This window comes from Cavia porcellus, unplaced genomic scaffold (assembly GCF_034190915.1).
Source record: "Cavia porcellus strain 051 isolate PalLab524CR breed Dunkin Hartley unplaced genomic scaffold, mCavPor4.1 scaffold_24, whole genome shotgun sequence".
NCBI classification, from domain to species: Eukaryota; Metazoa; Chordata; class Mammalia; order Rodentia; family Caviidae; genus Cavia; species Cavia porcellus.
The window spans coordinates 3,296,138-3,322,823 of NW_026947507.1; the positions used below are offsets into that span (position 1 = coordinate 3,296,138).

The 26,686-nt window shown below is 39.3% G+C and overlaps 1 protein-coding gene across 7 annotated transcripts in view; it reads right to left on the reverse strand.

Annotated features, from left to right (window-relative positions):
- Dlc1 (DLC1 Rho GTPase activating protein) overlaps positions 1–26,686 on the reverse strand; it is a 397,132-nt gene that overhangs the window by 131,778 nt on the left and 238,668 nt on the right. The gene's annotated exons all lie outside the window — the stretch shown is intronic.

Below are 26,686 nucleotides of genomic sequence, written 5' to 3' on the forward strand. Positions count from 1 at the left end.
TCTTGCAGCAGTTTGCCTTTTGGTCATTCACCAAGGTTCATTACGGAGGGTGTGACTCAGATCTGTCCATCTGGCTCAGTGTTAGGAGCTCTGATGGGAGCTTTCTTGGGGAAGGCAGCTAAAGTAATTGAAGGAAAATGTGGGGATTATCTCCGGATTAGGATTATCTAAACCAGTGGATTTAACTCTTAACTAGCAGGACCACTTTTAGAGGTAAAAAATACTTGTCTTCTGACATGATTTTAATTCTACTGTTAGAATCTATGGAATAAAGCAAACGTACTCATATGTGAAAGAAGAGGTTGACACCTTGTCTTCTCAGTCCTGAAACACATTCTGTTCCTCCACTAATTCTCCTTGGAAAGACATCTATTCTAGAGCATCAATACTCGGAATTCCTTGTGATTCAGACCCAAGTAAAGTCATGAAGGCTTGCAGAAGGAGCCTGGTGCCTGTCATCTGTTGGAAACGGCTCCTGACACAAAAGAGGATTGTTGAGATATTTTAGAATAATGAATGCTAAACATCAAGGGAAATAAAAAAGAATACATTTCTCCACTTCTTTTCTCTGAGTTTCTCGACATTTCACTGGGCTTATACTTGGGAGGTGGGCTAAGGTTTTTCTTATTTACTGATAATTTAATATGCATATTAACTGGAAATAGTTGAATTTCCTGGAGTAAAGAGAGAATGACTATAACATAGTTTTCACACTATTTTTACATACTTGCTGAATGGGGCCCAGGATTTAAATTTTAGGGTATAAGGAGAAGGCATGTAAACATCAGAGGCAATTACAAAGATTTGTTCAGCACTAAAAAATATCCTTTTCTTGCCTTCTTTCTGATCTGTATCTCAATGTTGTTTCTCCTTGTTGCTTATCCTAAAAGTTGTTCTCAGTATTTAGGCTTCATTTTCTTTTAAAACATAGTTTTGTCTTTTTTATGTCTAGAACATTTAGGTCATCAGGTGTGCACTACTTTCCTGGCTACATCTTCCTCTGTGTGGCAAAAACAACAAACTTTGTCTCCTTCCAAAGATTTTGTTGTTGTTGTTCTATTTTACCCGTTTTGTGTTTACTGATGACTCCATGGACGCGTCTTTGGCCCGTCTTCTCTCTCAAGTTCAGACTCATTTATGCACCTGCTCGTTGGGCTTGTGCATCCGAAAGACCACAGTGACAGCAAACGCTATGTACTGTTTTCTCCCTAATGCGCTTCCCTTCAGACGTTTCTCTTCTTGGAGAACCACCATTCGTCTATGCATTTAGGATAGGAGCCTGGAGTGACCCACCACAGTCTTCATCCTCCTACAATCTACACAGCCAGTGAATCTCCAAGGAGCAATTATGTACTTTCTAAACACTGTTCAAATTCTTTACTAGTTCGGCTGCACTTCTGTCACTTACAGTCTCATATTCTTTTCCCCAAATGATCCCGAAGGACTAGTCTTTGCCTAAAGGTACAGTTCCTTCCTATTAGCCTGACATTCGGACTTTTCATGATCTTCCTCTTCACGGCTATTCCCACCTTCTGCTTATCAACCTTCACACCCCTCAGTTGCTTTGGTTTCCACTGCTTGAAGTCTCTCCACCCTTTCACCTGACAGACTCTACGCCACCTGCCCTGAACCATATGACCAAGCTAAGTGCCACCCTCTGTGGTCTCACTGTATCTTGGTCTCCTGTTTCTCATCACCTGTGTTATACAATATTATAATATCTGCTAATTCCTGCTCCCTCCCACACCTCTTTGCTTGCTGGATTTCTCACCCAGAAATCTTGTTGACCAAAGAGGTCATAAATGACAGTTGTTGTTTACAGCTTTGTTCACAATAAAGATACCCACCAATACAGAGTAAATCAGATGCCCTTTTCTTTTTGCACAACCGCATTCTGTCTCTCAACATCCACTTACATACCACCCCCTCATTCATTTCTTTATCACATTTATCTGAGTTCCTATTTAAATACTAGAAAAGAGTCTAAAGAGCAGAGCTGTGTGCTAGGATCTAGCACAGTGCCTGAGACATATTTATAATATTTGTTGCATGAATAAAGCAGTGTCATAAGGCAAATGTATTCTATCGTTTAGATCATAAATTCTGTTCATTCCTGTTTCACTGTCAGTACACAGCCCCACCTACAAGTGACCCTGGGTTGCAAAACGATAATGAATGAAACTCAGACTTACTGTCTCTCTTAAACACAGGCTGAAACAGACTCCTCTATTAACAAGTGTAACGTCCAGATACCCTGGTCCTTAATCACACTGCAAGTTCACCTGCTGCCCAGAGACGCTGCTCCCATGAATATTTAATGCATGGCCGCTGAAGATGTTAGACAAAAGATGACTCCGCGGCTGAAATGATGGCAGGGATTCATCATTTGGTGGGTTGCCAAGCAAAGGTCAGTCCCAGTTGTTCCATTAACAGCGAAAACTGGAGGCACTGCCAAACATTACTATCTGCTTGAGCAACTTGGCACCATTGCTACTAGGTCAGAATTACAATTCACAAGGCTGGTCCAGCCAACAGTTCTCCAGTCTCAACTACAGCAGACACAATACCTTTCAAAGAGTGCCACGATAATGCAATTACTTGTACAGCAATTGCTAATAGTTAGCAGCTTAGTTCTAAGTGCTTTGTTTAGAGTGATTAATTTAATCCTCACAATAATCTTATGTGCTAGATGTACTGTGTATGTCACATCATCCCCATTTTATAGAGGACACAAGGGCACAGAGAGGTCAGCTGACCAGCCCCTAGTTACCCACATTATAAATGACAGAATGGATCTTGTCTGTCCCCAAGATTTACTTTAAATATCACACAGTGGTGCTTCTCATCACCCCCATGCCTAGCTGCTTCAGCAGGGCACAAATGCTTGCCTTTGAAGATGTGCTATATAGGGGATCAAAGAAACGTAAGGAATAGACCTGCTTTATCTTCAAGCCAAATCATTATAGACTTAAAGCTTACAATGGTGCTAGAAGAAACTTCTAACCAAGCTCGCAGTATTTTAGCTCCCTCCATAGTACTGCTTGAACTGGTCAAGGCTAAAAAGCAGCTTCTGGTTTGCATTCATTTTAGTGGGATGTTGTTTACAGTGAATCTAGTAAATAGCATGTAAATAATTAGCTGTAGTTTTACAGTAAATAGAGATCATTCATCTGTTCCCCATAATCGTTATTTACAAAGTGAAATGCAAATCATTTGGCGTTGAGGCTCCTGGAAACAGGGTGGCTCAGTGCTGGCCACCAGCGTGCGCCTGCACAGAGCACGCGCTCAGTTGGTAAATGGGCCGCCTCGTCTGTCATGCTGCACAGCACTTCCTGGCCCCTGGTGCTTTCACTCTCCTCCCCACCCTCTTCCCCGCGCCCAGGGCCTCCCAACAGATTCTCTTCTACCCCTAAAGTTTATAGCTTTTTCCGGCATCTGCTGGTCCTAACGCAGGAACGGGTCTCCTCTCAGCACATCTTTCCTGCTGTAGTCTTAGCTTACTTTCATATTCCATCATGTTTGTCACAGGAAAGAAATTCTCTGATTTTGCTTCTTAACCCTTATTTTCCCATGACTTCGGAAATGGCGATTATTAGCCTTGTATTACTCTAATTGCCAGTTTCTTCTTATTATTCTTTAAAGACTCGAAACCTTGCCTATTATTCAGCTTTCTTATTGCTGAGACACAAAACCTGACCAGTTTACAGGAGGAGAAGCTTAATCGGGCCAGTGGTTTCAGGGAGTTCAGTCCTTGATAGCCAGTCTCCAAGCAAATGTCAAGGCAGAAGGGCACGGTGGCGCAGTGGTCCTGAATTCACTGTGGCTGGGAAGCAGAGCCGGGCAACGGTGCCAGAGAGGAAGGGGCCACAAACAGACAGACTCCACAAGCACACCTGCTTGACTGACCAGGTCACAGGCAGGCATGTCCTCCACCAATTCCAACCGGCCTCAAAGCCAGTCAGTTTGACACTCCATCCTAAGCAGCACACCTCTGTTCATGTATCTCCCTCACCCCAACTCTGGCCTCTCCCACAAGAGGAGGCAAAGTCCTCGTTAGACAACCACCTCATATAGCAGAGGTAATTCCAGGACTGCCGCTGGGGGACACACTGGGTCGCTGACATGCTTCATTCAGAAGTCTTCAATCTGATGCTTCAGTATGGCTCCACTTCCCCTCCTCTCTCTTTCACTCTACAGCTGGGCTTTAGTTAAGTCATCTCTTACTCTGTCTTGCATACTCGGTTCCCTTGAGCTTCTTCACTGCCTACCAGGAAACCTCCCCCTCTAATGAAAGCTGCATTTCCTTTACTTCCCCCTGTGATTCCTTCTCATTACTGCTGGAGAGACTTCCACAGTTTTGCAAACGAGCACCATTACTGATTTGAGCTCCCCATCCTCGTGAAGCTGTTTTAGTCATTCCTGGGCGTGTTTCTCTCTATTCTTCCTTGGTTTCTCTAAGCCTTCCCCATTCATTTCCAAGTCTGATTCATTCGCCATAGACTGTACGGGCCGACTGTGTTGAGGAAGTGGAGACCATGATGTATGTCTCGGTTATGGTATGTTTCAGTGCTGTGGTCTGGATAAGTGTCCCCCCAAAGGCCCATATATTAAATACTTGGTTGCCAGCCGTTGGCACTATTGGGAGGTGGTGCATTCTTTAGGAAGTAGGTTTGGGTCATTGAGAACATATGCTTGAAGAAGATTCTGAAACCCACACCCTCTCTTTTCCTCTCATTCCCCAGGGGTAATATGCTGCTTCTTCACAGGCTCAAAGGCAGCAGAGCAACCAATGAGACCAACAGCCATTGACTGAAACTGCTCAAACGAGCAGCCAAAGTGGTTTTCCTTTTTTTAAAAAGCCCATTGATCTCAGGTATTTGTTGCAGTAGTCAACAACACTCAGCATCTCCAGCAGTCCTTGTCAAGTTTCCCAGTGTCACAGCAGTCTCCCCTGGACTTCTGTCAGTCGGGATACTTCTCCTTCACTTGTTTCTTTCAGAAGTTTTCTTAATTAGAACCTTAGCAATTTTCTTACCCCTTTTCAGAGTGCAATCTCTAACCCCCGCTCCTGTCTGTTTATTTTATTTTATTTTATTTCAAATCCAGCTCAGGTTAAGTGCATGCTTAAATCTCTCCTATTCTGATTAAAAATAAACAGCCCAAATCAAAACAACAACAATGAACGGAAAACTGGAACATACACCACACCAATTCTCTCCCATCTCACATGATCCTTAGAATTCTTTATTCTTTGTCAAGCAAATGTCTTCACAAGGCACATCTCCACTGGTGCCAACACTTGCTTTACACACTTGCTCACTCTCTGTCTTTTTACGTGCTTCCCACTCTCCCTGAATTCCCTCTGCCTGCCAAGACCCTCAGGCGGGGCAGGAGAGCCTGTCCTTCGAGACGCTTAGAGACCTGGCGTTCTTTCTCACTGCTGTTGTCTCCTGCCTGTATTTGAGTTCTAGGCAACAAGACCATTCTAAACACGGACTGTGTAATGTTCACTGCTGTGTCCCCATCGCCTGGCATAACAGGCCCATGAGGGAAAATTCACGTGTTTGTGAAATAAATGTTTCCATGTAAATTTCTGTCAAATGATTCTGTTCCATTCATGGTGCTTGTTTATTCCTTTAACACAACTTGATCATTGTTTGATCCAACATGTTGCCGCTCCCTGCCAGAGCAATACTGTTCCCATCTGCTGCACTAAGCTTCTGCAAAAGCCTTGAGGAGTACTTTGCAGTTCACAGAGTGCTCTTGGCTGAAGTTAGATGGTTATGACGTTACCTTTTACACATCGGCCTCCAATGACCAGAATTCTGGGCTAGTAAAACTTAAAAACTATCATGTGCACAAGATTAGATGGCTACTTTTTTTTTTTTTTTTGAGACAGAATTTCACTATGTGTTTCACGCTGGCCTTGAACTCACTATCTAGCCAAGGCTGGCCTCAAACTTGAGTCAATCCTCCTGCCTGCCTCAGCCTCCCAGCTGCTGGGATTACAGGAGTACATCACCATACCTGGCTGGATGACTAATTTTTATTATCCTAAGCAGCTGTCTTGATCAACATCATTCCCAAATTCTTCTATTACCATAAAAGGGAGGATATTTTAATGACAACAATTTGAAGAAAAATCAAACAAAGAACTGGGCTTTACATTGAATAAATATAATACTACTAAATCAGTGTACTGCTGTACATGTTTGCTCAGGTTGCCATAACAGAGAGGCTGGGTAACCGAAGCAATAGGAGTTTATTCTCACAGCTCTGGAGCTACGATTCCAGGACCAGGAGGGCAGCGCAGCTGGTTTCTGGTGAGACCACTTCCTGCCTTCTCATGTCTTCCTACCTGGCCTCTCTTGTGTGTTTTCTTCTGGTGTTTCTTTTCTTTTCTTTTGGTCCTGGGGATTGAACTCATGACCTTATGCTTGCCAGGTAGGTGCCGTGCTGCTGAGCTATATCCCCAGTCCCTTCCTGGCGTTTCTTTCTCTTATACGAATGCCAATCCTATTGGATTAGGCTCAGTTTAATGATCTCATTTAACTTCATTACTTTGTTATTGGATCTGTCTCTCAACACAGTCACACCATGGCTTAGGGCTTCAATACAGTAACTCAGGGGAGTCACAATGTAGTCCCTAACAACTATCTTTTTTCTTTTTGTCATTTCATTGTTGATCATTGGATATTTCATTCTCCTTTGACACTGATCTGTAGGTCAATACTTGGCAACCATAAGTCCTAAACACTGTAAATACTACACATTTAGTCTTTTTAAAAAGTTTCCTTTTCTACTTATAACAAGGTATAACTTTTGTTCTTTCGGTAATTTTTATTTCTTTTAAAGGAAAACATGCTGTGGGGCAAAATCTTTAGACACAAGGACTTTTTGGGTAAAAGTATCCATCCATCAAAGATATTCACTGAGCACTTAACCATATGGACAGAATGCAATTGAATGTTATCAGCTGTGGTGTTGTGGAAGGCAAATTGAGCTTAAAACCCTAACACTGGAATTGTATCCACTTCTTTCAGCTTAAGTTTATTTTTTTAAAAAAATAGGGATAATCACATGTATTCCTTAATCTATTTGAAAGGAGTCTGTGAAAATAATTTATATCCAAGGTATTTTTTAAATGTGTGATCCATGACACAGTTTAATATAACTGCCATTAGAGACAGCATAGTTAGAGTCAAAATAATGAACGTACAAGATTTAATGAAAAACACATAATTCTCTTTCATAATGCTGTTAAAGTTAGTATATCAGGAACACAGGCTACCTCCTTATGTCAGCAAAGTATTTTATAGATCTCTAGTAATGTTCTTTGAGATTAGCATATTGCTGGGATGTTAGCATCATATTTTAGCTGAATAACTTGCCTTTCAGTAATTAATAAATAATAGTGCTGATTACTGAATAGATACAGATACAAACTTGGACAGAAATCTCTTTTTGTTACCGATCTTGTCATAAGCAACACTGCATTTAAATTAAACAGAATACCCTCATTAAAATACCCAAGTAGCATGCTTATAAAATCCACAGGACCGCAAGGCTGAAAGAAGATGCTATAACGTCAAAAGACTCAGCATTATCTCAATAGCTTGGAACAATGGGTAAAGAGAACAGTATATAAAATGAAAAGGTTAGCTGTCACTGGGCCAGATGCCAATCCTAGAGTTAGGCTAAGAATTAAAACCAACACTTGCAGATCTTTTGCTTATATGATCCTAAGCTTAATATGAATCATCAGTATAGTGCAGGTGATAATAAGACAAAAGACAAATACACTATAGTAATAGATTTTTTAAGTGTTGTCTTATGGATTAGAACATAAGAGGAAGGAATCCTACCCTAGCCTATCTTCCTGAGAGCAAATGGGATTCTGCTTTTTTATTAAACAGGGATATCAAAAATCTAGAGAGCATCTACAAGAGACTGTTTAGAGATCTTGAAGTATTTTCCAGTAAGAGAATGCTGACAAATTGCAGAGATATATCCTAGAGATAGGAGGATAGCCTTCTTATCTGCTATCAAGCACCTGAAGGCTCACCATCTAGAAAAGTTACACACATTTCATGGGATATCTCAAAGAATTGTCCCATTATACTCGTCCCAAAAGCTCTTAGAGGAAACAGGACTGGCACAAGAAGGGCAGAAAAAAAGATTATCTTGTCAAGTATCCAGCCTTCTATTAAACTAGCTCAAGACTATATTTAAAGTTATGTTGGATCAAGATCCAGAACTAGGAAGGTGATTTCACCTACAGAGACATCATACATATTCACTGTTAAAGTATCATATCTATTTTAAAACACACTGTAATGAAGTTACAAAAGGTTCACAAAAATCCTCTGATAGATTAAGAGAAATGGGAAAACGTTTATGATCTGCCCCCAAAACTTACAATAACAGATCAGAACTTAGGTTAACCCTTAGAAGATTGAAAAAATAGTTTCAAATTAAACCAAAAGTGAGATATTAACACCAATTAGTAAAGTGAGATATTAACACCAATTAATAAAGTGGAACTTTCAGATTCTTAGAAGCCCAGTAAAAATAAAAATAATCATGAAAAGACTTTAGATAAATCAATGGGCACAGAACTAAAGTGGATTCTGAAGGAAGAAACTGTTCCTGGGTTTATTTGTACCTTCTTGGCATGAGTGTCAAGGAGCAACAAGGATCTTTTCACACTGGCCTTCCGTGCTCATTTTGAACTAGATCCATTCCAACACAGCTATTCTTATGAGAGAGGTAGCTAGTGCTTCTCCTCTAGAGAAATATTTTGTATGTGCTGTGTTTAGATATACATAGATGTATATAATGTGGATGCATAAAACAAAACTCAGATTAAATCAAAATCAAGAAAACTGTATGTTGTAGTTTGAGGTTTTCAAGGAGAACAAGATAAGTATATACAGGACACATAATTTATATTATTTTTTATAATGGTCACCCAAGCAGTCAAATACAAAGAAAGTGCAGGAAATCTGTCCACAACACTAAAGACCTTGAGAATCCAGCTGAGGGCCTGGATCCCACAGCAATGCGCTGGATGAGTCCTGCTGAAGACCTAGAGCCCATGACAATGCTTCCCACAAGTACAACCTTTAGAGGCCTAGAGTCTACAATAATGACTTATGCAAGTCTGTTTCACGGATCTGCACTGGGAAGGCTCACAAGTAGATGGTGGAAGCTAGAAAGTCTATGCCAGCAGGATAAAGGAGCTGTGCCAGCAGGCTGAGGGTTTTGTACTGGAGCCAAGAAGCTATGCTCAAAATAAACCAAGTGGTCCCCCCAAAAGTACCACAGTCATCCTCAATGAGGAGCAGAATGACGTCACAATGATGAGAATCGTCAAGTTCATATCAGGAAGCCTGCATGACAAGCTTCTCCTGGAGATTGAGCAGCACACATCTTTCCCTCCAGAGGCAAGAAGTGATGCTCAAAGTAAGGGCCAGCGCTCCCCCAAAGTGAACCGCAGCCACTCTCAGCAACAAGGTCCTGAGCTCCTCCAATGGTAACAGCTGAGTTCTTTTCCTGGAAGTGAGCATGACAAGCTCCTCCAGGAGAAACAACAGCTCCAAACAATAATGCTTAGAAGAACCCACGATGCTACTCTTCCTCTCCAGGTCTCCTTTTTATACTGGCAACAGACCTCAAGTGGACCATCTACACTCAGCACCACATGATTCAGTTCAGCTGGTGTTTAAATTGACCATCAGTTTTCAATCCATCACACTGTAAAAATTTATTGATTTTATCCCTTTCCTATTCCTTTACTATATCATTTTAAAACTGAAAAGCTTTCATAAATCACATCGCCTGTGTTGACTGAGAAGCGCCACTTCACAGAGACGTCCTTATCCGAGCAGGTCCCAGAGCCGCCCTTCCACCTCACTGTGCCATGTCCTGAAATGTGCTTAGCGTAAGGGGTAACTCCGTTACCCTCTCAGTGCCATATGCTAACTTCACTCCCCCATTCTCTAATATTCTTCATGTACTAGTAAGTTAGAGTATGAGGGGAAATAACAAAGCTAGAAAATACTTAATAGTAACAAAAACATCACTAAGTTATAACATTTGGGCTTCTTCACAGGAAACATGACCTCAGAACTGAGCCCAGATGATTACTATAGTGACTCTCTAACATTTGGCAGAATATGGTCTTTGCTTTAATTTGCAACATCTTTTTTTAGTGGGAAAAAATCCCTGAAAACATAGCAGCTTTAAGATATAAACAGTGTACCAAATATTTAGGAGGCCAGCTCTGGGATCACAGGTGTACTCATCTCTTTGGAATGTTGTGATTCCCTACTTGGAAATTTCATTCCCCTCTTCCCATTCTCTAGTCCCCCAAATAAAAGACAAAAAAAAAAAAAAGCATTTGGAAAGAATGGCAAGAGAGGGAGCTGTGGATATGAAAATGAGAAATAATCAATCAAGAGTCTTAGTAGACTCATAGACATCGCCAGAACAACTGAGAGCAAACTGTCTCTTCCCATTTCAGCCTGCTGGGATGTGCTTTCAGATTCTGTTTTATGCATCCCTTCACATTTTTTAAATAGTTGAAGTATCAATGGGACTATAGACAGAAAAAAATGCAAGAAAACTACAGCAATGTCCCTTATCTTTCTGTTTTTCATGTGGTTTCTTTTATATTGTAGGCAGCTATGGACAAAAATACTAAATGGAAAATTCCAGAATTAATTCCTATAGTCTAAATTGCAAGCTATTTCTGAGCACAATGAAATTTTACATTGTCTTTTCCTTCTTTCCTTTTAATGTGCATATCAATCTTGATCTAAAGTATCCACGATGTATATATTGCCTACCTGCTAGTTGCTTAGCAACTAAATTATCAGATCAACTGCTGCAGTATCACAAGTATCACACTGACCCTGTACTGGGTTGGTTCTGTCTGTGGTTTCAGGCATTCACCGGGAATCTTAGAATATACTTTACCATGAATAAGAGGAGGAGGTAACAATAAGTATCTTACATTTCTTTCTAGTTTTATGAGTATAGGTAAGGAGCATGTAATTGATACCTCTCATATATTTTACATCATAGAATTAGTGAGGCCATGTCACAGGGCTTGTCTTTGGTATGATGTTTTGAATTAAGTGAAACAGAATTTCATTAGCTAATTTCTAATTCACTTCTGTTTACAATTGCCAAATATAACTAGACATTATTGACTGAAAAATGATAGACAAAATTGATGGGGGAAAAGAGGCGATGGATGAGGGAAAGACATAAATTTCTGAGGTTTATTAACATATGGAGTTAAGAAGTAGAGTATCTAGTCCTTTGGGTGATATGCTTTATGCTGTAACATGACTAAATGCGTCCGGCATTTAACAAAATACTTACAGTTCACTTAACAAATACATGAAAAGAAGAATATTGATGGTTAAGGGAATAGCTCTGAAAGATAATTTGGATTGAAATTCTGATCCTTCACTTACTATATGATTTTGGAAAAAGTTAATTAAAATATATCTGAGTGCCAACTTCGTTAATAATAAAGTGGGGATATAACACCTACACTCCATTCCAGCTATCAGAATCAATGATCAGGCTGAGTGTGGTGATGCACACACGTAATCCAACCACTGTGGGAGGCTGAGCAGAACATCAAAAGTTTGAATCCAGCCTGGACAATTTAGCATCTTAGCAAAAACCTGTGTCAAAAGCGGTGGGGAAAGGGGGCAGCTGTGGCTAGGGTTGTAGAACACTGTGATGGCCCTGGTTCAATTCGCAATATAAATAAGTAAATCAATAAATGAATAAGCAGATGATCAGTGCATGAAAAGCCAATTGCAGTACCTGCTGTAGAAAGGAGAGCAATACACATCATGAATTATAATAAAGACAAGGATGAGTCCTTTTCAGCCTCCTGTATGATAATACTCAGCAAATATTTTTTGATGCATGAATAAATGAATGAGGAAAGAGCGGGTGAATAGCCTTTGGCGGTGAAAGTGACATTTCACTTTCCTACGTTAGACAAGCAAGCTTCCTCCTGGGATCCCTACCTAGGCTCACTGCTGTCTTCAGTTAAGTCTGTGTGTTTATCAGGGTTTCCAGTGCCCCGTCTTCTCCTTGAATGCATCCTGCTTTTCATGAGTTTATTAACTCAGTTCCATTTCCACCTCTGTCACCATAATTTTCCAGACAACACCAGAGATAGTTCTTTGGTAACGCCAACAGTGTAATTGTCACTCATGGTCATTGTGGCTGCACTTGGCAGGGAATTTAACGTGTAATTCGTATGCACATTGACATCTCTTAAATGAAAGAAGTCTTCTCTTCTTATTGTTTGCCATTTAACGTTCCCGAGACTAAAGCTTATATCCTTTGGCTTTCTATTACCTCAGACAGAGTAATGAGCGACTTCTAGGGCACATAGCTTACTTTAGTTTGGAGGGAGTTTAGATACCATTTCATCCCATCCCCAGATGAAGAACAAGAGTATTATTGAAGTTATTAACTTGTTCAAAGTCTTACAGAAACTTTTCTGAATGGTTAAAATAACTATATGCCTGACAAACCAATCAACCAAAAACATCCTGATACAGACCTGTAAACAATCGCACATACTTACTACAGCATTTAACATTTTAAAATTCCTAAGCACCCAAGTAGAGTCTTTCTTTGACCAAATTATTGCAAGAACACACTGATTTCTAAAACAGTTGAGCCAGTCAAGAAGCAAGGGTAGGCTCTTTGGAGGAAGCAGTAGCTGACTAGGAATAAATTGTGACTGCTAGTGACATAATAATTAAGGTACAGGGTGAAGAACATTCTTTGCATACATTTTGTAGTTTCTGACATTCATTCTTAACAAACTGTATACCCTTTATTACACTGAGAAATATGATCTCAACCAAATCCCACCATAAACCTCTGTTGCATTTACTACAATCAGAATGTCCAAAAATAGTTGTCCATAATGATTAGCATTTATGTCACAAAGTCAAGTTATTTATTAAAATTTCCCTGTGATCTAGTACCCAAGACCATATATATTTACCTTTTAAAAAGCTGAGTGACCCCTGAACAAATGAACAGCACTACAGCTACTGCTGGATATGATCTTGAGTGATACGATCTACATTTCAGTCATCATGTGTGCTTTGGTTATTCCTGAATCATGAAGTGTTTGCTATATTTGGCATTAAAAATACTTCAGTGCAATATCCTGATTATATAAAAAATGGTAATTCAGCTCAGGATACAGTGGTGACTTTGTTTATGTTGGCAACAGAAAAGAAAAAATAAAAACAATAGAAGCTGTGAGAAAACAGTATGTTGAAGGTAGAATGCTTTAATCCTAACCAGCTGTCCATGCTTGAATGCATGGGAACTGAACATTCGTTCTCTCTGTCTCCCCCTCTCCCCTCACTTTAGTTAGTAGCAAGCTTTGTGTGCATTTTTCCAAACCTACAAAAGGATCTAAAAAACACAAGAAGGAAATAATCAAAAGCTTAAAATAAGATATATGTCAGTATTAACATCAGGCATCTCCAAGGCTAAGTGACAGGGAATCACCACTACGTAATTACTGAAACACAGAAAGTTCAATTCTCTTATACTGTTTTACAGTGGTGACTAGCTCAACTGGAATCACCCAGCAAATCATAAGAGTGAGGGTGGTAAAAACAAAACATTCCAGCATGTGAAGACAAATAACCCAATGTCCTGCACTCAGAGGGTTTCGGATCCTTCCAATACCCTTCTTTCACAATTTTTCTTCAGGGACTGCAAATTATACACCTTGGACTTCACAGCGGAAACTGTAGGTTTTCTCTATGTCTATTAAAGAAACAGAGCAAGAGAATTCAAAGCAATAGAGAAAAGGAATAATTACTTGTTTATAGAAGTAGGCTACAGAAAAAGCAAAGATAGCAGGGAATTTATATTTTCATTAGTGTCTAAAGTGTTTGCTCATATATATGCCTGTTTATTTATAACTACTTCTTGATTTTTCCTTAAACTCTATAAGGTTACAGGAATCTCAGAAGACTGAAGTTCACATCCAAATTCAAACTCTTAAAAGTTATGCAATTTTGACCAGATACCTAACATTTTAAACTTGAACAGTCACAGTTTTAAATGAGGAAAATAATCTGCTTTTACTGATTTCCTTGAATCTGCGTTCAAAAGAAAGCAATGACTTGATTAAAGTTAAGTTCTCAGTGAAAATTAGTTTTTGTCTCTTCCTAAGAGGTATTTCATTTCCTGTTTACACACGGTTCTCTCATTTTTCACACAGGCAGGAGTCAGTCTAGAGCTAAATTCTAGATTACTCAATTTCATTTGCAAGTAAGAAAACAGTAAGAAAAAAAGATAAAATTGCAACTTTAAAATGCTGACTTCCCCGCACAGTGGTACTTGCCTTGAAAAATCACGTATATTAAAAAAAAAAAAGAAAAGAAAAATCACGTATATGAAGACCCCACAGCCACTCCAATATCACCCAACACAAATTTTATTAATGCAGAGTGCACACAGACTGCCCAGGTCTGCAAATTGGTATAGTCCACCCTGATGTAAACTGCGCACAGTGAGAATATCCTAACTTTACAAAAAACATGTGAACAGTATGTTAGGGTTCCCTTAGGATACTGGAGGGCCCTCTGCCTGCGCAGAACTCTGAAGAACCATAAGCTTCACCATAAATTCACATCTGGCTGTGGAGTGTAGGAACACACAGCTTTATTATTACACACACATACACATATGCGTGTGCACATTTAACCAAATGTAGTTGGGCACAACTGTAATCCCAGCTACTAGAGAGCTGGGGAGGAATAAAGTTCAAGGCCAGCCTAGGCCAGGTTTGCAAACACAAGTTTAAAAGAGGGCTGCGGATGTGGCTCAGAGACAGAGCACTCCCCTAACAGGCATGGAGCCCTTCAACTCTCCCATTAAAACAAACAAATGAACAAGCAAACAAACCAAACCAAACACAGTCTGAAAATTTCATGTCTTCTTCCCAAATCATCTGTCCTATTTAAATTGGTGCGTAAAACTTGTTTCTTCTGAGACTGTCATGGGAATGCTGACATATTTGAACTGGTGTGTATCACTGCCTGAAAAAAGTCTTGATGTGCGATGTGGCTGCATACCAGGGCTAGATACAGGAAGAGATTCTTTTCTTCAGCTCAAGTAGATTCCTATCTAATTGGGTGGAGAACATCAACATACGAAATAGAAGCACAGATACAGCACAAATACAAAGCACGTAACTGCAAACTATTTTAAAAATCAGTGATATAAGAGCAGTTAAAGTGGACATTTATAAGGCTTAACTTCATTCTAAACATAAAAGCAAGACAGCTGAAAAGTGGATGGGATCTGGATTAGTGGCTCAGGCTACATCGCTGGAGACCAAAGCAAGCTCTGAGGACGCAGGAACTCAATTGCTTTAACTGAACAGTAAGAGACAAGCAGAGTGTAGCCAGATACAGGAGGGTCTCCAAGTAGGGAGCGCTGTTGGGACTGGATGTGCTCAGAAACTGCGCGATATTGAAGGTTTAGGGGCAAAAGCAGTGACAAAATGAAGATGGAAATGGCATGAAAACCAGATTGAAGCGGCGAATGCTGAGGTCTTAACTTGTTTTGAAGGATGAATAGGAAATGAGGGAAGGAGCAGCCTAGATCAGGAATTTAACCTTGAATTTCACAGCCTGATACAAGATGTCCAACACCTACTGATGGTGGGAGGCAGAGAATTAGAGTGGAAAGGTCAGGATGGTACAAAATGGGAGGAAGGATAAAAAGAAGAAAGAGAGGAAGTGAGGGAGCCAGGGAGGGCTGGAGGGATGACAGGAGGAAGGCTGGAAGGAAGGAAGCCAGCGTGAAAGGCTCAACTGACTGTGAGTAGATTCAACTTTATTCACATATACATTAGTATATAAAGAACTAACAGCCTAGAAACAAGCATGCAATCAAGAAACAATTTATGAAAAAAATCCTGTGATATATAATGAAGGGGCTATTGAATAAATAGCTTCAGAGTATTTTGTTTGGTTCAGAATGAATTGACCTAGACGTTTGACTTAACTCTTTAATAGCTGCTTTTTCTTTTACTTGCTTCTATACAAGACATACTTACGCATTTAACATACAACATGAAGTGCATGTTTCTACATTTGGCGATGTGTGTTTGGTTTACACAGTTTTTCATTGATTAAACCACTGGACAAATGTTTGTGCATTAGGCACTGGTCTAAGCGCTGGGAATGTTGAGGAGCACAGTACCAAGCTCACAGCCTGTCAGAGCTTGCATTCTCAAAGACAAGGAGCCAGAATGCCTCTTAGTAGAGGTGCCGTTTTACAATAGATCTCATGTGGGTCTTCGGGAAACAAATTTTTCAGAATGAGGACATCAACGACCAAAGAACAGCAAAGAAACCAGAGTGTGTGGAATGTGATAAACGGGGAAAATTTAAGAGAGTGGAGAGGTAGGAAGGTCACAGGCCAGGTAAAGGTTACTTGCTGTGGAGGAGATTTTATTCCAACCGTGAGAGAAACATCGGAGGCTGTGGTAAGGTGGAGCATACCTTACATGTCTAAATATCACACTGCTGTGTTTGGGATAAGGTACAAGAGGGTGTCAAGGGTGGAAATAGGAGGTTAGTTAAAAGGAGATTATAACAGTGCAGGTGTGAGATGCTGGTGGCCTGGCCCAGCGTGGGAGCGGAAAGGGTGGTGACAAGTGAAAGACGAGGGGTGTCTTTGTGGGAAGGGCTGGTGAGACTGATGGCAGGAATGCAGGGATGACAGAAGAGAGAAGCCAAAGGTGGCTCCCATGAACTGAGATGCAAATGTCAAGTTTTGTGGGAAAAAAATCAGAGTTCAATTTTAGACACGCTAAGTGATTTTTGGGTGAGATATTTAACTTCTCTGAACCTCCTTTTTCATGTGTAAAACAAAAAGAATGACATAATCTCCTGTACAGAGTTATTAAACATTAAATGGCAATTTAGGAAAGGCTCTGAACAGAGCCTAGCATTGTTAGATACTTAGTTAAAATTAGCTATCAGAAATTTGAGGCAAATCATCAACTGTGTACCCTATATCTTAGGAAAAAGGCTCAAAAACCACTTTGCACATTTTTTCATATTACCTTGCTTTTGGGTTGCTACCATTATAGTGGGGGAAATATTAGTTCTAGAGGGCAAATTATAGCATGGGTGCTAAAAATAATCTTGACCAATATTGCAGCTGCATAAGTAAATGACACTTAGAAATGCTAATTATGAGAGAGAAGAACTAACTGAAAAGGATTCAAAAAGAAAAAGACTTTTAAGTTTTTAAAAGAAAAAGAATTGTGAAGAATTGTTTAAGGCAAACATTTTATGAAAAACAATCAATAGCATTAAAACTAACGGAAAAATTTGTAATCAGAATTATAAATAAAACTCCCATGTTTTGAAAAGTCTGATTTATGTCTTTCTGAGCTTTACATTGTAAAGAATTGACCCTCGACCAACCAAGCAGAGTGAGAAGAAATCATTTAATGAAGTGAACTATAAATTTACCATCATTTCCAAGAAACTAAGGAGCTGACTGAGCCACATCTTCTAAGGTGACATCTGGAATATTTGCTACATAATAAAGTGCATTGCTCCCACACTGTCCATCTGATAAGAAAGAAGACTCCCAGATGACTAGAGAAATGAATGGATAGAATGCCAAGAGCAGAGGTCATCATGCCTACACTCATTTGAACTTCAAACTGAACAACTTTCATTAGTTACACATGTGTCTGTATAGAAACTGAGGCAGACGCACTGAGTTTTAACGTGCATGCCATTCTCACACGAGGCTTAGCGCACAGACGTTACTCTTTTTAGTGCTGGTGCTCTAACCTGGAGCCTCCATCTGGTAAGCAAGCACTCTACCACTTAGCTACGGACCCTCAGCCCTTCCCATAGAATACCTCTCAAAGATGGACTAGCGCAGATAAAAGGTGGCCAGTGCGAGGTGATGGATAAGGTGAGTGTTTGTCTGGGGACTGTTCCAGTTTGGGAAGGGTGGCGGGATGGGAGAGGGAGGAAGAAGGGAGATTGGGAATGCTTATTGCACACTCATGTATGTAAATATTGCATTGATCTCTATTAATATGTGCTATTAACATGTGTTAATAAAATTTTTGAGAGATAAAGTGTTGTTATTTGTTCATTTAATTAGAATACAATGAAAAATGTGTCATTTGTTTTTGAAAATTAATGGCTTCCCAATGTGAAGATAGTTTATTCAAAAATATTTGATGAAATGGTGACTTCGTATTCAAATACTTGGCCTCTTATTTCGGGTTTACTCATGTGGTCCAGAAAACAGTCTCCACGGAAGTCTGCAAAGCTTTTGATGGCGGAGATGAGAGGCTCTCTTAAGTGTCCTTACAAGTATTTTCTACTGTTAGTTATTACGAAGATATTATTTCTGAATCACTGTTTTTTGCTGCTTCTAATTCTCAAAGACTTTTCTACCCTCAGCACCTACATCCACTGCACTTAAACTCAACTACAAGTCCACAGCAGGCATAAATTAAGTTTAAATTTATTCTCTCCTCTAAACACCTGCTCAGTTACATTTTAGTCTGCCTGTATAAGATACCACACTAAACCAAGAGACATATTGTTTATTATTTATGATCTTTATTTAGGACCTTATCTATCTAGTTTCTGCTCATTTTATTAATGATTTAATTACCTTTCATTGTGTATTTACCTGTGATATATATATAAATTTGTATATGTATACATACATATGTATGTCTATGTGTATGACTACACATGCACATTTGCACACATAAATTATATATATATGTATTTGACTTTGACTTGTTATCTGCATCTTTTACATTTTTATGCCTTAAAAATAAGTATTCTGAGATATACGGCAATCAAAAAAGTTTCTGGAAAGGTTTTCTTATATACTATTGCTGGGTAGGTAATGTGTGTTGTATTATGTAGCTTTATAAGATGTGCATACTGTGGACTATGAAATTCCATCTCTAGATGAATTACTCTATCATCTGTAAAATTCTACACATGCATATACAGAATATTAACATCTATCTATCTGAACAAGTGCTTGTAATATCATATAGCCAGAAACAATCTAAATGTCTTCCAACATGAGAATAGGTAAATTAGGCTATATTTAGCTAATATCAGTGAGAATGAACAATATCTCAAAAATATGATTCTGAGTAAAGAGAGGTGACTATGGATATTTTCAGTAATGTACCATGAAATGTGCAAAGCAATAATTAATATTGTTTGAGGGCGTTTATCTGTTGAGATAAGAGCATTACAAGGATGATTAAACATCAAATTCAGGATTGGAGAATTTGAGGGTGAGTTGGGGAGAGGAAGGGAGGGAAATGCTTTAATAGTAACTGTAAAGTTTTATTATTTAAGCTAGTGGTTGAGACATGAATATCTTGTATATCTTACTACTAGCTCATTGATAGCCTATCTAAAGATATTTTTAAAGAGAAGATTTTTGGGAAGCAAAGTAATTTCAAAATTACAAAACCACATCAAATAGAAACAACGAGCATAAAGGAAACAGCAACTGAAGCCACGAGACAGACACTGGATCAAGCATGGCGGGCGAGTGCGCGGGCCACTTAGTTATGGCAACATCACCTGCTCTGCACAAAAGCAATTAGTACATACTTGAGCCTTCAAAGTGAACACAGATTACCTACACTTAAAAAGTTATTAAAAGCACTTGGCTTTTGACCCTTAGAACTCCATTTGTACAAAGCATAGGTCAGCTTTTTTCTTAAGTCATAAAAGTTGTCAAATGCCAGTTTTCTAAGCTCCATTTCCAAACAGAGACGTTACGTAAGTTTTGGTGATTTAAAAACCATGCACTTTTATTTTGCGATAAGGGGATAGCTGAAATAAAGATCTTTTATTAATTAAAATATTTTCAGTGTGAGTAGGGAAAAATATGGAATGAAGGAAAGAACGCATTCATTCTCAAGGACCAAGTACACACAGGAGTTTAGTAAAGCCAACATCTCACTTTAAGCAGGAAGTGGGTAGAAAGAACAGTAGTGGAGAGGGGCGGAGCCAGGGAGTGGGCCGTGTGTGATCAGGTGATGGCGTTAATGAGGATGGAAGGCCGCGAAGGGTCACTCAGAGAACACTGCAAGCGGCAGGGTGGGAGTCACGCTGAGGGTCACAGAAATCAAAACAGTTTCTGGGAGCTGGCCTTACAGAAATGGGCCCTGGGAATGTGTGGCTGGTGGCAGAGAAAATGAGGCTGGTGCAGGGTTTTGATCCATCTGTCGTAGTCTCTAGGAAAGTGAGCTGTGGCTTCACCTCCCTGTGACTGCCCTTCCCAGAGATTATTTTCGTCATTTTTTAAACTTAAGTGTCTATTTTTCACCCCTCCCCAGCTTGCTATAGACTGGCTCTGATGTGTTCCTTAATCCTTGCGGTGGCCAGCCAGGCATGGTTGCTGTTGTCCTAAAGGACGCAAAGGGCATTTATGTTACATTTTCAAGCACTGCTTTGACATAGTTTCTCTGGAGTTTAACCTCTGTGTTTATCTTCAGCTGAGAAACTATTATGTTGTGCCAAAGAGCTCTGAGTGGAAACAGTCTTGAGCTCTCAGTCATCAATTTACACAAATAATCACTGAAGAAGAAAAAAAACTTAATAATGTGTACAAACTGTTGTACATAAATTGGAATTAGTTACTGAATGGACATTTCACAAATTTACAACATGCTAAGTGTAAGACACCTATGTTATTTCTCATGGCATGGATGTATGTGCCCTGACATGCAGAAGGCATGAGCTGTCTTAATGTCCATTCACGTTCTCCCGCAGCACTCCTGTCCGTGCTGTGTCTTCTGTGATGTTTGGCTGCATGTAGTCTGTAGCTTCAGGATAAAAGAAATGGTCTCAGTTTTCCCCTCTGACTCAGTGGCAGGGTACCCTAGGAAGCACTGGGTCTTAAAACAGGTCCTCTGCATAGTTCTAACACAGCGAATAACTCTTAGAATGTTAAAATCAGTGAAATAAAATGTCATTAGTGATAACACCATCAAAAGGGGTCTGCTAACTAATGGTCATGGTGCTGTGGGCTTGTCCTCATCCCGCCTCTGTCCAGCCACATTGTTGCTCATCTCATTTGTCCAGCCATGAGCCGCACATGAGTCGGCATGCACGTGCTAATTTCATTTGGCTGGAATTCACTAAATGAAATTCTAGCTTCTTATAACAGCACAAAGGAACGATGTTTCTATTGCAGTCTGTGATCACATGTTCAAACTTGCTTCTGTCAGTGAAAAATCATAGTCCAAAGACAGTCATCAAAACTGAAAAACAATGCTTGATGGTCTGCATTTTTGACCTGAGATGGGCTTCACTGAATAAAGTTTCATTTTCAAACAGTGCATTATGAAGGTAGACTAGGAATGTTCTCACTCATCTAGTTTGGCTTTTTTTTTTCTTTTTGCCAGATGTTTATGTTGGTGAGAAACCAGTAACACTGTCTAGACCTCTAGGATATAGTAATCAAGCATGTATGGAAAACATTCAAAGGTCACACTTCAATCTGGACCTACAACATCCTGCTATTCAAGACCAGATTAAAGATGATGAATCGTGATAAACTGAACCACACTGACTGCTGAGTCAGTAATTTGAGAGTTGTCTACAAAAAGCTAAATATGTCACCAAAAATCTACAGGATAAAACAAAGTCTAGACATCATAAAATGTGCTGTATTCCCCCCGCTGCAAGTTGTCAACTGCCAGATGCTGTGTTGTGACTTTTACACCAGCATTCCATAAATCAGGAAAGCTCATTCTTTTATGAAAAGAAATTCCTTAAAGTCATGTGATTCTGGAAGACTGTGCACATGTGTGTGCCTGTGTAACTGCTTATATATACTTTTGTTAATAAGACATACCCCAAGGAGACAGGGGACCAGGAGACAGACAGGTTATACAACAGCATCAAGATGCCCAGAGATCATCGACCAACACTTTTATCAGGCAATAATATGCCATATTTTCCCACCCACTGTATGTTGATAATTTTCATTGATGGCCTACAAATTGCTACTTTTTTGTTGTTGTATTTCTCTCCCTCTCCCTCTCCCTCTCCCTCTCCCTCTCCCTCTCCCTCTCTCTCTCTCTCTCTCTGTCTCTTTCTCTCTCTCTCTCTCCCTTTTTGGCAGTGAGGAGGATTGAACCCAGAGTCCTTTTACTGAAACAGGGTCTCACAAAGTCATTTTAAATTGCCAAGTTGCCCAGTCACTAAGGTGCCAAGCGACCCTCCTGCCCCAAAATTCTAGTAAGCATGATTAAAACAGACACCTCTCTGTCACGACATTACTTCAACATTAAGATAAGTTTGGTGTAAAATGTTAGGAATCCGGGTCAACCTTTTGGCACATCACTGAAAGGTCCTTCTTGGTCCTTCTTCCCACTTTCTGGCTGTCACTCTCAAGCCCTTGCACACTTGACTCACACTGGCTACAAGGTTTGAGTCAATGCCTGTCTCAAGGCAAACCTGATTGTTGCTGAGCCAGAGTGCAGTAATCACACACGCCCACACCCCGCCCGCAGCCACCCACAGGAGCACTGGCACTGCCACATCCTTGTAGTGGCACAGAGGCCTCTGTTTGCAGTGTGATTTAAGAGTTAAACTTAGTGTGTCAAGGAAGTTTTTACTTGTAAACGACATTCCTAAAGACACAGAAGGAACATGACCCTGACAAAGTATAGAAAGTTAGCAAAGATGAAATGTTATGGATATTATTGTGTTTTAAAATAGTTAGACTAGTGGTAACTTCACAACTTGCAGAGGAGAGGGAGGGTGTGGGGAGAAGAAAGGCAGGAAGGATGGATGGAGGCACTGATACTGATGGTCTCAGCAAGTTCTTTATGGTGCCTTTCAAATCATGCTTTGAAGTTTTGTTTTTTTTCTACATAGGTTACTTTTTGTGCCAAAACTAATTGCAACTTCTGGAGTCCAGAGGCAATATATTACTTATCTCCATATACTTTCCAGCACCTACTATATTGTCTTTCATAGTCATGCACAATCAGTATTAGTTTGGAGCTGACAGAAGGTCATGCCTGTCAAGTATAAAAGCCTCCTTTTATATCCTTTACTTCAATAGATCATTGTACAGTACATGAACAATGTCCTACACTTAGTTCCTTATTTGTGCCTTTATTTGAAGATAAAGTACTCAGCTTTAAAATTATTTTCTTCCTTTTCTATTATTCAGCCTTTCTATCTAGTAACACTAAAAAACCATCATTAACAAGATTGTTTAGAATATACTGGTGAATTTATCTCTAAAAGAAAATGAGAAAATTTGAGCTATCGTCAATATTCAAAATATGCTTCAATTACCATAAAAATGTGGTAACATTTGAAGCAGTAATAGCACAAGTTCATATATCTTTTGGTAATTTTCTTGCTGAATTGATTAACCTCTGCACTGGATAAATTTTAAGGGATTTTAAAACTGTTGAAAACAGCCTAAGATGTCATTAACCTGAAACAATCTGAACTTTTGAGAATGTGACATGTGGAGCTATAGAATTGTTTCACAGTGACAGCATATGTAATCCTTAAATTTTATTATCTAAAGTATTTTTCTACTCCGAGCATAATAACTTTGGTGACTGGTAACCATTTACAAACATAATTATGTTCTATTTTTAATGCGACACACTTGGGCACTAATTTTCTTTCCTTTTAAAAATGTAAACTAGAAATACCTTCCTTAAAGTTAGCATCAGGAAAAAAAGTATTTGACTTCCAATTTGGTTTTGAAAGAAATTCTATGAAATTTCCAATGCCTTAGGACAACATATTTTAATTCTATGGTGACGTCTGAGCGTAATCTCCTATATTAATTGAACTACTTAAAGTGTAACTTTTACTTTTAGTTCGTTTTGATTTATACATTAGCCAAAGGCACTACCTTATTTTAGGTAGTGACATACTTTAGACTTTAGTACAGCCACATATTGAAAACAGGTCATCATCTCATTTTCTTTTTTTTTTTAAAGAAGATGATTAAAAATATGATTTCACAGTACTTTGGAAGTAACAAGTCTGTTTATCTTACAAAGAGAACAGCCACCATGGAGGAAGAGGCAATAACGGATCTGGCCTTTGTTTGCAGATTCCCTTAGGCTCTATGGAGTACGCACACAGTTTGGCTTATTTATTAGTGTTTATAGGTCATTGTGCTCACCAAGAGATTTGAACCTACATGGATCTGCAGAACATTTTAACTCTATAGTGTTTCCTAGTACCATTCTGTACCTTCCCAGTCAACTTTCACTCTTTACGTTCTGTAGTTTGTAAGGTACAGCTCATAATATGAAGGCAATATATTTATTGTACATCTATATCTGTATCTTTCTATATCCATATTAAAAAGTATACCTGCACCTTCCTGATACTGCCCCTTTCTGATACATCCCTGAGGGTGTCCTCTCCCATTCCTTGAGAATCACTGGTTGAAGGATTCTGTTAAGGATAAGTTTCAGATGATGCTCATTGTCCAAGAGATGCGCTATAATTTTGCCTAGTGAAATGCAGTTCATCTGACCCAGGCTGGTGTTTCTTGAGTTTAAACATAGTGTCATATCTATTGGCGGGGGGGGGGGCAGGGATTGTGCCAGACTTATTTGTCATTTGGTGCTCAGTACAGAAGGTGGCATACAATAAATGCTCAAGAAATATTTGTGAGACTAATCAATAATTATTGACCAATTTGGAAGTTTCTGAGATTTGTCCCTGAACATTCAGTAATGGATTTTAAATGTACTACCAAAAAAATCTACCCTAATGTAAGTGGGATTAAAAATAGTAGTCTCTACTTGTCAGGATGATTTTGAAAATAAAATGAGAAGATGCCTTTAGAGCCCTCTGCACAGGCTCTTGCAATTAACAGACTCACAAAGAAAGCTTGCAAATGATGGCAGCCATCTACTGGTAGGTGCAACATTTAATTCATATTACAAAACACATGCTTAATCTTTGGTTGTGTATCGTAACAGCAACAACAGTACTCATATCATGAATCTGATTATTATGGAGATTGAATAACTTGGGTCTTTTCCATGGCTAAGTCTCCATCCATCCTTTCAGGCAAGTTCTTAAAAAATATCAATGGTTGTCCATGAGCTGATGGCAAAGAGCATAGAGAGATCAATGCAAACCCATCATTGTTAGACACGAGCAACTGCAGCGCACGTCATCTGGGAGATACATTTTTTTTCTCTTTGAGAATGACATATTATTTTCAAAGTAAGTAACTAGAGTAAGAAATTGCAAAACATTCAAATCTAACTTTATGCCTAAGTAGCTCCTCTGGAACACAGAACTTCTTGAGACATTTTCTTTTAAATCCAGGTTTTGCTCTGTGATTACCTTTTGTTCCCTAAAGAGACCTGTGACAGCAATCAATACTCCCCTCCCCCAAGCTTTGACTTTGAATGCATCCAATTAGTGTAATCATGACCTTTGGCAAAATGCGTAGGCCATTTATAGATATTACTTTACAGAAAGCAAGACACCAAAGTTTTGTTCCAGAAAGGGTGTGAAAAACTGATTTCCACTGGAGGTCTTGACGTTTTGTGATGCTTCTCAACTTGCTTGGGAAGATATTCAGAGATCACATATCTAGTATAACAAACTCATCCGCAAGGATGGAGTGCCCTACCCGTGTGCATAAAAGTTATTCTGATCATTTCCTTTCAGAGTTCACAAAGTTCTTCACAAGATCCTTTAGATCTTCCAGTGCTTTCTACACAAGAATAGAAATAAATTCACTTTTTTGACTGGCAGAACTACAGTTGCCCAAAAGCCTTAGGCAAATTATAGTGGCAGCCTGTAAGGTGAGGGTCCTCAGGAAGCAGGGCATGAAAAAAGAAGTAAGCTTATGTAGTAACTACCCAAACGAATCCACTGCTTAAAATAGGCCAAAGGCACTTCTATAAGCACTTTGCCTAGTAGCTCATTTAATCCTTAGAAGAAATTTATGACACAGTACTATTGTCTTCCTTATATTGAAAAGGAATACATTGCCTTACCCAAAGTCATTAAGTGCAAAACTATGACCAAATTCAGACAACCTGATGTCACAATCAGTAATCTCAGTCACTTTGATACATGTTCTCATCAGAGCTGGCATCTACATGAATATGCTCCTCTCTTTATTGAAAAAGCAAGATTTAATTCTCTAGATATATGCTCACATCACATGAGCTCATGAAGTATCATCCCTAATGGTTGTCTCTCTTTAAATTCTAGACTAGCGCTGTCTTTGTTTACTGAAGGAGCCTGCATATTTTGAGGCATACCTCATTCATGGTTAAAAGGCATTACATATGCCCTTACTTGCTTTTCATTGTGAACTAAATAAGCTGAGAGCAGTTCACAAGAATTAGTGTTTGTAGTAGCCCTTCACTGGGAGTGAACCAGGATTTTGGATGCCCCACTGAACCGAAGACCAATGTATCACAGAGTGTCAAGCCCTCACTTTATTAATGAATCAGAATCACTTTATTAGTGAATCAGCCAAAATGTAAAAGTCACTTTACCAGAAGACACAATATACAAAAACATGTAACAAAATACTCCAGGGGAAT